At 44.5% G+C, this 12646-nt stretch overlaps 1 protein-coding gene across 1 annotated transcript in view; it reads right to left on the reverse strand.

Moving 5' to 3' along the window:
* Positions 1 to 12646, reverse strand: part of LOC130367898 (protein PET100 homolog, mitochondrial) — an 88259-nt gene that overhangs the window by 11957 nt on the left and 63656 nt on the right. The gene's annotated exons all lie outside the window — the stretch shown is intronic.

A 12646-nucleotide genomic window follows, 5' to 3' on the forward strand; every position in this document is an offset into this window, starting at 1 on the left:
AATTTATACTCACCTCTCCGGGTTGTGTAAATAGACACAACCACTTTGCAGCGCCGCCACCTGGGAATCCTGGATAATCCAAGCTGATCAAAGTTTGTGTAGAAGGTAACAAAGCTGAGGAAAATGCCGGGATTTGTAGGCGCCAACCGCATCAATGTATGACAATACACTTCCAGTATTGTACAGGTAAGTCTTTATTCAGCCAACATCAAACGCGTTTCGAGACAAACGTCTCTTTCTCAATGACAAAATGGCTTGACGAGCACAAGTTATATATCCACTGTTTAAAACTGCTAGAAGGCTGCAAACAATTCTGATTGACCGACCGCCCAGTGTGAACGACGCTCCTGCACCGGAAGCAATGAGGAATACTACCTACCTGATAGGGGGTCTGTGGGCGATCTTACCAGGGCTATGCCACAGACCCCCTATCAGGTAGGTAGTATTCCTCATCTTTCTGTGGACAAGAGCAAGATCACTGACCCTCTAGTCACTCAGACTATTTTCCACCACTTTTATTTATCTATCTATATCAGATCACAATATACTGATGATGCTTTGTAAGATGACGGACATGTAGGACATTTTATTGCTTTATATTGTGCATTTTAACCACTCAAACTGATATTCTTTTATTGATGTTTATAGACGTCACTGACATGCGCTTCCGGTGCAGGAGCGTCGTTCACACTGGGCGGTCGGTCAATCAGAATTGGTTGAGCTTTTTAGCAGTTTTAAACAGTGGATATACAACTTGTGCTCGTCAAGCCATTTCGTCATTGAGAAAGAGACATTTGTCCCGAAACGCGTTTGTTGGCTGAATAAAGAATTACCTGTACAATACTGGAAGTGTATTGTCATACATTGATGCGGTTGGCGCCTACAAATCCCAGCATTTTCCTCAGCTTTGTTACCTTCTACATGACTATTACAGAATCTACAGCTGCTGACACTACAACTCCCAGCATACCCTATTACAGAATCTACAACTAAGGACACTACAACTCCCAGCATACCCTATTACAGAATCTGCAGCTGCTGACACTACAACTCCCAGCATACCCTATTACAAAATCTACAACTGCTGACACTACAACTCCCAGCATATCCTATTACAGAATCTACAGCTGCTGACACTACAACTCCCAGCATACCTTATTACAGAATATGCAACTGCTGACACTACAACTCCCAGCATACCCTATTACAGAATCTACAACTGCTGACACTACAACTCCCAGCATATCCTATTACAGAATCTACAGCTGCTGACACTACAACTCCCAGCATACCTTATTACAGAATATGCAACTGCTGACACTACAACTCCCAGCATATCCTATTACAGAATCTACAGCTGCTGACACTACAACTCCCAGCATACCTTATTACAGAATATGCAACTGCTGACACTACAACTCCCAGCATATCCTATTACAGAATCTACAACTGCTGACACTACAACTCCCAGCATATCCTATTACAGAATCTACAGCTGCTGACACTACAACTCCCAGCATACCTTATTACAGAATATGCAACTGCTGACACTACAACTCCCAGCATATCCTATTACAGAATCTACAGCTGCTGACACTACAACTCCCAGCATACCTTATTACAGAATATGCAACTGCTGACACTACAACTCCCAGCATATCCTATTACAGAATCTACAGCTGCTGACACTACAACTCTCAGCATACCTTATTACAGAATATGCAACTGCTGACACTACAACTCCCAGCATACCCTATTACAGAATCTACAACTGCTGACACTACAACTCCCAGCATATCCTATTACAGAATCTACAGCTGCTGACACTACAACTCCCAGCATACCTTATTACAGAATATGCAACTGCTGACACTACAACTCCCAGCATATCCTATTACAGAATCTACAGCTGCTGACACTACAACTCTCAGCATACCTTATTACAGAATATGCAACTGCTGACACTACAACTCCCAGCATACCCTATTACAGAATCTACAGCTGCTGACACTACAGCTCCCAGCATATCCTATTACAGAATCTACAGCTGCTGACACTACAACTCCCAGCATACCTTATTACAGAATATGCAACTGCTGACACTACAACTCCCAGCATACCCTATTAAAGAATCTACAGCTGCTGACACTACAACTCCCAGCATACCTTATTACAGAATATGCAACTGCTGACACTACAACTCCCAGCATATCCTATTACAGAATCTACAGCTGCTGACACTACAACTCCCAGCATACCCTATTACAGAATATGCAACTGCTGACACTACAACTCCCAGCATACCTTATTACAGAATCTACAGCTGCTGACACTACAACTCCCAGCATTAACTATTTGAGGATATCAAGTTATTCTTGTGCTGCTGTAACACTACAACTCCCAGCACGCCTCAGGTCAAAACCCGCCGTTGTTTCTTTGCTGTAAACACTGCAACTCCCTGCGGTGCATGCTGGTAATTGTAGTGCCACGGTGTGAGCCCACACTGGTATAAATCCCCCCGATATAACACGCTTGATATTTACCCTGAATACCTCCAGTTTGACCCCCATGTTGCAAACAAGGCCACAGGCCACGCCTTCTCTCTTCCGATTGGCTGCCGAGCTTTTCAATCAGTGCACGGACGTAGACCACGTGACAACGTGCGCGTCCCCAGTGACGGACTGAGAACAGAGATGCGCGCCCCCTAGCGCACAGTATTCACAGTGCATCGTCAGCTGTGGAGCCTACAGGTTGTAAGGGATGCTGGGAGTTATAGTTCCACAATATAATAACATAATAAGCTTCTGAGAAGATCAACAGCCTTCCCCACTGTGACTCCTTGCAGTTACTTGGCGACTTTTATCTGGGTCCATTGCTACCCATTGAAGTCAATGGGTTCAGCTTGTAGACTTTCCGCTGTGTGTGTGACCCCCACCCATAGGCTTTGTTTCCACTTTTTTTATGCCCCTAAAAAGCCAAACAGCCTTTTTTGGTGAAAAACCACCGCGGCCAGATGTTAGGTGAAAGTCAATAGGGATTAATGAAACGCCAAATCTACTTGGCGTTTTTTCACTCACCGTCTTTCTGCGCTTTTGGGTTCGGAGCCAGTTTTCCAAAATTGCAGCCTGTTGAGACTACAGCATTTTTTGGACAAGAAAGCACCATTAACCCCTTAAGGACGCAGGGTTTTTCCGTTTTTGCATTTTCGTTTTTTCCTCATCACCTTCTAAAAATCATAACGCTTTCAATTTTGCACATAAAATTCCATATGATGGCTTATTTTTTGCGCCACCAATTCTACTTTGCAGTGACATTAGTCATTTTACCCAAAAATCCACAGCGAAACGGAAAAAAATTCATTGTGCGACAAAATTGAAAGAAAAATGTCATTTTGTTAATTTTGGGGGCTTCCGTTTCTACGCAGTGCATATTTCGGTATAAATTACACCTTATCATTATTCTGTAGGTCCATACGGTTAAAATGATACCCTACTTATATAGGTTGGATATTGTAGTACTTCGGAAAAAATCATAACTACATGCAGAAAAATGTATATGTTAAAAATTCTCATCTTCTGACCCCTATAACTTTTTTGTTTTTCTGCGTACGGGCCATAATGAGGGCTAATTTTTTGCGCCGTGTTCTGAAGTTTTTATCGGTACAATTTTTGTATTGATCAGACTTTTTGATCGCTTTTTATAAAATCTTTTATTATATATAAAAAGTGACCAAAAATACACTATTTAGGACTTTGGAATTTTTTTGTGCGTACGCCATTGACCGTATGATTTAATTAACGATATATTTTTATAGTTCGGACATTTCCGCACGCGGCGATACCACATATGTTTATTTTTATTTACACAGTTTTTTTTGTTTATGGGAAAAGTGGGGTGATTCAAACTTTTATTAGGGAAGGGGTTAACCCCTTAAGGACCGGAGGTTTTTCCGTTTTTGCATTTTCGTTTTTTGCTCCTTGCCTTTAAAAAATCATAACTCTTTCAAATTTACACCTAAAAATCCATATGATGGCTTATTTTTTGCGCCACCAATTCTACTTTGTAATGACATCAGTCATTTTGCCCAAAAATCTATGGTGAAGCGGGAAAAAAAATCATTGTGCGACAAAATTGAAAAAAAAACGCTGTTTTGTAACTTTTGGGGGCTTCCGTTTCTACGTAGTACATTTTTCGGTAAAAATGACACCTGATATGTATTCTGTAGGTCCATACGATTAAAATGATACCCTATTTATATAGGTTTGATTTTGTCGGACTTTTGGAAAAAATCATAACTACATGCAGGAAAATTAATACGTTTAAAAATGTCATCTTCTGACCCCTATAACTTTTTTATTTTTCCGTGTATGGGGCGGTATGAGGGCTCATTTTTTGCGCCGTGATCTGAAGTTTTTAAAGGTACCATTTTTGCATTGATAGGACTTATTGATCACTTTTTATTCATTTTTAAATGATATAAAAAGTGACCAAAAATGCACTATTTTGGACTTTGGAATTTTTTTGCGCGCACGCCATTGACCGAGTGGTTTCATTAATGATATATTTTTATAATTCGGACATTTCCGCACGCGGTGATACCACATATGTTTATTTTTATTTTTATTTACACTGTGTTTTTTTTTTTATTGGAAAAGGGGGGTGATTCAAACTTTTAATAGGGGAGGAGTTAAATGATCTTTATTCACTTTTTTTTTTCACTTTTTTTTTGCAGTGTTATAGGTCCCATAGGGACCTATAACACTGCACACACTGATCTTCTATGTTGATCACTGGTTTCTCATAAGAAACCAGTGATCAACGATTCTGCCGCATGACTGCTCATGCCTGGATCTCAGGCACTGAGCAGTCATTCGGCGATCGGACAGCGAGGAGGCAGGAAGGGGCCCTCCCGCTGTCCTGTCAGCTGTTCGGGATGCCGCGATTAGCCTCGGCTATCCCGAACAGCCCGACTGAGCTAGCCGGGAACTTTCACTTTCACTTTTAGCCGCGCGGCTCAGCTTTGAGCGCGCGGCTAAAGGGTTAATAGCGCGCGGCGCCGCGATCGGCGCTGCGCGCTATTAGAGGCGGGTCCCGGCTTCACTATGACGCCGGGCCCGCCATGATATGACGCGGGGTTACTGTGTAACCCCGCGTTATATCAGAAGAGCAGGACCAATGACGTACCGGTACGTCATTGGTCCTTAAGGGGTTAAATGACCTTTGTTAACTTTTTTTTCCACTTTTTTTTTTTGCAGTGTTATATCTCCCATAGGGACCTATAACACTGCACACACTGATCTCCTATGCTGATCCCTGCAAAGCCATAGCAAAGCACTGCAATGTTCAGGCTTGGAGCAATCAATCGACGATCGGACGCCGCGGAGTCAGGTAAGGAGACCTCCGCCTGCATCCCAGCTGATCGGAACATCGCGATTTTATCATGATGTCCCGATCAGCCCGACTGAGCTGCCGGGAAGCGTTTACTTTCTCTTTCAGATGTGGCGGTCAACTTTGATCGCCGCGTCTGAAGGGTTAACAGCGTGCGGCACAACGATCGATGCCGCGCACTGTTAGCCCTGGGTCCCGGCTATGATTAGCAGCCGGGACCGACCCGGTGTGATGCGGGGTCACGGCGTGACCCCATTTTAAACACCGGGCCCGGGCGTAGGGCATACATGTACGTCCTTAAGGAGTTAAAGAACAAGTCTTATGATCAAAAACTTCGATAGGGGATACTTTTTTGATCGCGAGGGGGGGGGGGGGGGTCAGAGCGCTGGGGCCCCCCGCGATCTCCTGTTTGGAGCTCAGGAAAGCGTCACGACCCCCGCCCGAAGCGGAGGCTGCCACGCCCCCTCTATATAGCTCTATTGGAGAACTGAACATTGCCAAAAGGCACTCCCATAGAAATATATGGAGGGGGCGTGGCGTCCTCCGCTTCGGGCTCCAAACAGGAGATCACTGTGGACCCCAGCGCTCGGACTCCCCGCAATCTAAAACCCACATGGCATTTTTAAAGGACAAGTCTCATGATCAAAAACGTATCCCCTATCCGAAGGATAGGGGATACGTTTTTGATCATGAGACTTGTCCTTTAACCCCTTTAACCAAACGTTTTTCCGTTTTTGCACATTCGTTTTTTCCTCCTTACCTTTTAAAAATCATAACCCTTTCAATTTTGCACCTAAAAATCCATATTATAGCTTATTTTTTGCACCACCAATTCTACTTTGTAATGACATCAGTCATTTTACCCCAAAATCTACAGCGAAATCAAAAAAGAAAATCATTGTGTGCGACAAAATTGAAGAAAAAACTGAATTTTGTCATTTTGGGGGCTTCCACTTCTACGCAGTACATTTTTCGGTAAAAATGACACCTTATCATTATTCTGTAGATCCATACGGTTAAAATGACACCCTACTTATATAGGTTTGATTTTTTCATACTTCTGGAAAAAATCATAACTACAAGCACGAAAATTAATACGTTTAAAATTGTCCTCTTCTGACCCCTATAACTTTTTTGCGCCGTGATCTGAAGTTTTTATTGGTACCATTTTTGTTTTGATCAGATTTTTTGATAACTTTTTAAAAAAAAATGTCATGATATAAAAAGTTACCCAAAATACGCTATTTCGGACTTTGGAATATTTTTGCGCGTACCCCATTCACCGTGCAGTTTAATTAACGATATATTTTTATAGTTCGGACATTTATGCACGCGGCGATACCACATATGTTTATTTTTATTTTGGTTACATATTTTTTAGATGGAATTTGGGAAAAGGGGGGTGATTTAAACCTTTAAAAGGAAGGGGTTAATGTGTGTTTTTTTTTACTTTTCATTAAACTTTTTTTTATTTTTTTTAGGCGGAATCATTAGATTCCTCATACAGATCAAAGTGGTTTCATAGAAGCACATTGATCTGTGTGCTCTGCGCTCGGTTGATAAAGCCTGGTCCTACTAGCCGGCATAGGATGTGAGGTAAGCCCTCTGGCAGTGGATCGACCCCCCCCCCATGATCCCACTGGACCACCAGGGATGGTTTAAAAGTCCCTTTAGATGCCGCTTTGACAACGGTGATCTAAATGATTAATAGCCGGCCGCGACAATCGCCGTATGTCGGCGATTAACGCCGCCCCCCAGCTACAGGAATCAGCTGGGGGCTGGCCGATATGGCGCGGGCTCCAGTTGAGAGCCCGCGCCATACAACGGTTGCCATCTCAGGACGAGCTGGCTCGTCCTTAGACGGCAACCGGTTAAAAATGCCCTGTGAGTTTAGCATTGGCATTTTTAAAGGGGTATTCCGGCCAAAGACACCTTATCCTCTATCCAAAGATAGGGGATAAGATGTCGGATCGCGGGGGTCCCTCTGCTGGGACCCCTGCAAACTCCCTGCAGCACCTGGGGCTGCTGCTCCAGTCTCGGAAACCTCTGTGTTTCCGGAACTGGAGATGTGATGTCACACTATGCCCCCTGGGGACACCACGCCCCTTCCCTTCATGTCTATAGACTTGACGGGAGGGGTGAGCCGTGACATCACGTCTCCAGTCCTGGAATTTCCCCAATTCTTCAGTAGAAATCCTGGAGTCACATGATGAAAAAATCACATGACGAAAGAAAAAAAATGCAAAAACTTAAACTCACAATTTTTTTTTAAAACAACACATAAACTGCATCTTAGGAGTGCAAAATGACAGGGCAGTTTTTTGAGGCATGTTTTGTTTTTCAGGTAAAAAAAAACCTAGCCTGAATACTAAAACCCTTTGCTGCATTTAGTGAAAATCTAACTGCAAGAAAAAATCAACAACATACACATCGTCATCTGGACTATATATATACAGTCGTCCCTCAAGTTACAACATTAATTGGTTCCAGGATGACCATTGTAAGTTGAAACCATTGTATGTTGAGACCAGAACTCAAAGGAAACCTTGTAATTGGTTCTGAAGCCCCAAAATATTATAAAAATTAGGGAAAAGTGAGGATTAAACAAATGTCTATGTCAGTGCGTGCAAAAGTACATATGTGTGTGTATATATATATATATATATATATATATATATATATATCACATTATGTCTTCCTTATAATTGCTATGTAATGATTTACTTCACTCCCCCCCCCCCCCAAAGGAAATAAAGATGGGAAAAAAGTAAGCAAAAATAATGGTACCAACAAAAAATCAAAGTCATGGCACACAAAAATATAACTCCTTCACACAGATCTGTAGATGGAAACCAAAAAAAGTTATAGGGGTTAGAATATGGCAATATACTTTCCTTTATAAAAAAATAAAAATACAACATATAAAAAACTATAAATTCAGTGCAAGCGCAACCTAACAGTGGTTAATAAAACAAAATGAGTAGAAAAACAACATCATTTTTGCAGGATTTTTCATTGGCAGGATACAAAATATTATTGCAGTTTTTTAAATTTGCCACTAGGTGTCAGAAGTAAACTCTGGAGAAAACAGTTCCCTCCAAATGTCCATTTTTGGTCTGTAGAGTTTCATATTTTTTATATTGTTGCGCTGCCAATGAAAGTGAACACAGTTGTGTTGCGATCCATCCTGGATGGATTTCGAATGATTTTCAGGCTGCGGCGCGTTGCAGCCTCTTTTGTGTCGCAGCACATTCCATTTACCTCCTGAGATGCAGGACACCACATTTGCCATGTCACACTAGCCTTATGGAGGCAGCAGCTGTGGCAGACACTGTGGAGCACACTGAAAGGCAGTTTCTGAGGCAGAGAAACTTAAAGGGGTACTCCGACGTCTAGTGAAAAAACAAATGCTGCAGAAGCATATAACATTGCCTACCTGCCTGCCTTAGTTCTGAATCCACCAAGAATTTGTTTTGTTGCCCTGTAGTTTCTCTTCCCAATTCAGATAATCACTGTACTGAGCTGTTGCTTAGTATTACACTTCCCAGAATGCATTCCTTCCCCCTTAAGTCTTTATCACAATCCTCCTACCCTGCGGACTCCCCTTCCAGAGCAACCCTTCCAGTTCTCTGCACATAACTGCTGCAGAACATTTCAATACACAGCAGATAGTTGCTCTATGGTCAGTAAACGTGCAGCACCTGCTGTAGTTATTCCATGTCTGCTCCTATGCCTATAGCATTGTTGAGCACAATGCAGACGGGGTATAAACACACCTCATTCTCACTAAATGTCCCAATATGTATATGTCAGGGAGATGACGGTGTAGGCTATAGGGGCTGGTCAGAGGTGGGGATGACATCACTGAAGTGGCAGGGCTACAGCTTTTGAGGTGACCTCTTCCCTCCACAGGACATATGGGTACATACTGGGGGGGGGGGGACGCATCGGAGCGGGATGCCGCTATTAAATGGGTATTCCAGGATTTCCTTTTGTTTAACTATGCTACAGGGTCTGGAAAGTTAGTGTAGTTCAAAATATAGTGTCTGTACTTGTGTTTCATGGTGGTCTCACAATTCTTCTGTGATTTTTGTCCCAATGTTTATTAGGTTTTCCCAGGTTGCACTGTGGCCTGAGACATTGCATCACTAGTCAGGTGTTCAGAGGGAACCTGTCTTTGCTTCAATGGGTGGAGCAACCGCTGGATGGGAGGGAGATCATTCTGCAGTAAATAGTAGTTTTGCAATACCTGGAGGCACCCTGGTTAGAAAACACTGGTCTATTGCATGGAATGGATCACAGGTGTTTTTCAAAATAATAATAAAAATAAATATGAATACATTTTTAATTTTTAACAATAACATATATTGAATCACTGCGTACAAAAGTGCCCGAATTAGTTAAACATAATGTTAATTTTATGGCAGACAGGAGGCTCGTATCAAATGCATTATCCTTCTTTATTCAGCCCAATAGCAGAAAGAAATGCAATGAAATGTAATAACCAAGAAAAAAGAGAGGGGAGTGTTGGTCACCTAGTAACCATCTACGCCCCCTCCACATTCCGACCAATCCTCTTCCACCTAAGTCCATATTAACCAAGTCCAGCTCCACCTCCTCCTCTTTCTTTCTGCTCAATAGCAGTGTTAACATCAGATAAGTATTTAATCCAGTGTCTGGTTGTTTGTGCCAGATCTCACTGTTTTATGTTCTATCATATGATTTTCCCTTTTGTGCTATTTAACCCGGTGTAGATACTTCATACACCGGGCCTTTCTACATCTTTTTTCCCCTATTTTTGTGGTTTTTTCCCTGTACTTTATCTCTAGACGTATCCGCCCTCCCTGGCGTTCATACACTGTTTTTCTCCTGTTTTGTCCCCTTTCTGTCCCCTGCCGGTGTTCCGTGTCTTTCTTTCGCTATTCGCACCCATTACCTGTTGTTTTCGGGCCGTCGCCATTGCGGTGACGTCGGCTTTCTTCTCCTCCCTTCGTCTCCGCCCTCTCATCTCGCTCCCTGCGCGCTTCTCGTACACGCTACGTCAGCGCGTCACGTGAGCGCGCAGGGTCTCGCGAGAAGACGCGGCTCGGCCTCCCACAGTGTGTTAGAACACTGGGTACGGCCGGGAGTCGCGCAGGGCTCCGTGGCATACTACGGCTACTGGAAGCGCTCTGATAGATGCGCTGACAGTGCCGCGATCCTGCCGTGTTGCTGACGTACAGCTGTCTGTGACAGCTGTGTCAGTAACCCTCAGGTTACGGAGCGGACTGCGCCTGTTTTTCCTTCCTGTACATACGGTTATACTATATACATATATACCCTTGCCTTATATACAAGTACTTACTGTGGCCTACCCCACCTTTTCTCTTTACAGACCTGAACACTATTGTGTGCTCCATGATGGATAATAAATTGGATATGACCCTGGGGGATGGCCCCATTCCTGCTCATACTGTTCATACTGATTCTATGTCCGCTGCTGAAATTCACCAGCTAGTGAACAATTCCATTGCATCCGCTCTCACGTCCGCCATGGCGGTCATGAATGACAACATTTCCAAATCCATCTCATTGGCGGTATCTCAATCCCGCAATGACATTGCAGTGGTTTCTGCAGGTCCGCCGTCCGCGGCGACCATACCTAATCCGGTTTCTGAACCTCAGAAGTCCGGTAAGTCTGAGAGGAAACGCCACCACTGCTCGGACGCCATGACCTCTCCCACACCATTGCTGACGGTGGGAGATGGACAAAATATTTCAGGCGGCCCTTCTCATTCGGGCGCCAACCCGAAATCGGGTTTAAGACCCTCCACCCGGGAGGAAGACTATGATGTACGGGCGACACGCTCTGCTAAGCGGTCAAAACCCGATTCATACATTGAAGAATCGGAGGCAGAGTCTGAGGCAGATTATGAGGTGTCTTTACCCTCTTCTATCGAAGGCGATGAAGAGGAGGTAGGTGATATGGAGGAGTGCGACCCCACCGGGTCTGCTACTGCTACGGGCAATCCACACGCCATATTGGACTCCCTGGGGGTGCCATTTTTTGACCCGGACGACATTAAACATCCCAGGTCTGGGGAATGGTCCCCGCTGCCGCAGGTGGCTAAATATGTGGAGGCGTGGCTACGGAAACCTTTAGATCGCAGTAACCGCAGCAAGTTGCGATCGGAATGTCCGCGTCCTTCAGTGGCCAACAAGGTCGCGGCTACTCCTGAACTGGACCCGATTCTTATTAAATACTTGCTAAAATCTGGTAAAAACCCGAAGAAGGGTCTGGACAGATCCTTCATGTCCGTACAGGACAAATTGTTGGACGTCTTGGGACCGCTTACCAAAATTCTCAACATGGCTGAGCATGCGGTGGCAACAGGCGGCTTGGTGGACGCGGGTGTCCTCAGGAACTGGGCCTTGAGGGCCACGTGTCTGTTGGGCAATGCAAACTCAGCGATGTCCGCTGAGCGGCGTCGCTCGATACTGATGAGGCTGGACCCGCAGCTGCCACATTTAGCTACCGAAGAGCCGGGCCCATCTGCTGAGGGCCTCCTGTTTGGAGACTCTCTGATTAAAAACATCAATAAATTCGTAGGATTGTTCTCCAGCCTAGATAAGGCGCAATCCTCGTTGAAAAAATCCGCTAAGGTTTTCGGCAAAGCCGGAAGGGGCAAGGGTCGACCTTCCGGCAGAGGTGCTTATTTTCGACCCTATGCTAGACCCACCGTCCAGTATGTGCAGGACAGACCTCAACCTCAGGCGGCCCCTGCACCCGTGCCAACCAACCCCTTTTACCCAACCCGAGGACGGCCCTGGAGGGCACGTGGTACTTCCAGAGGTTTCTCCAGAGGCAGGACCACAGGTGGGTTGGACTGTACAGAGTGTTTGTTCGGCCCCAGTGGGGGGCAGACTACGATATTTTTTCCACCACTGGTCCATGATTTCTACAGACCCTTGGGTGCTGCAAGTGGTATCGGGTTACATGATAGATTTCATGTCAGAACCGGTCCAATCAAGGTGGCCGACGAATCTTTGCTTCTCAGAGGCAGACAGGACTCTGATAAACCAAGAGGTCGCGGACTTGCTAGACAAAAAGGCCATTGTCCGGGTGTCTATGGACAAACCGGGCTTCCTCAGCAATCTCTTCTTGGTGAAGAAGAAAGACGGAGGCCACAGGCCGTCATAAATCTGAGGGATCTAAACGAGTATGTGTCGTATCGCCACTTCAAGATGGAGGGCATACATCTGCTCAGAGACTCTCTTC

The sequence above is a fragment of the Hyla sarda genome, chromosome 4, assembly GCF_029499605.1.
Source record: "Hyla sarda isolate aHylSar1 chromosome 4, aHylSar1.hap1, whole genome shotgun sequence".
NCBI lineage: Eukaryota > Metazoa > Chordata > Amphibia > Anura > Hylidae > Hyla > Hyla sarda.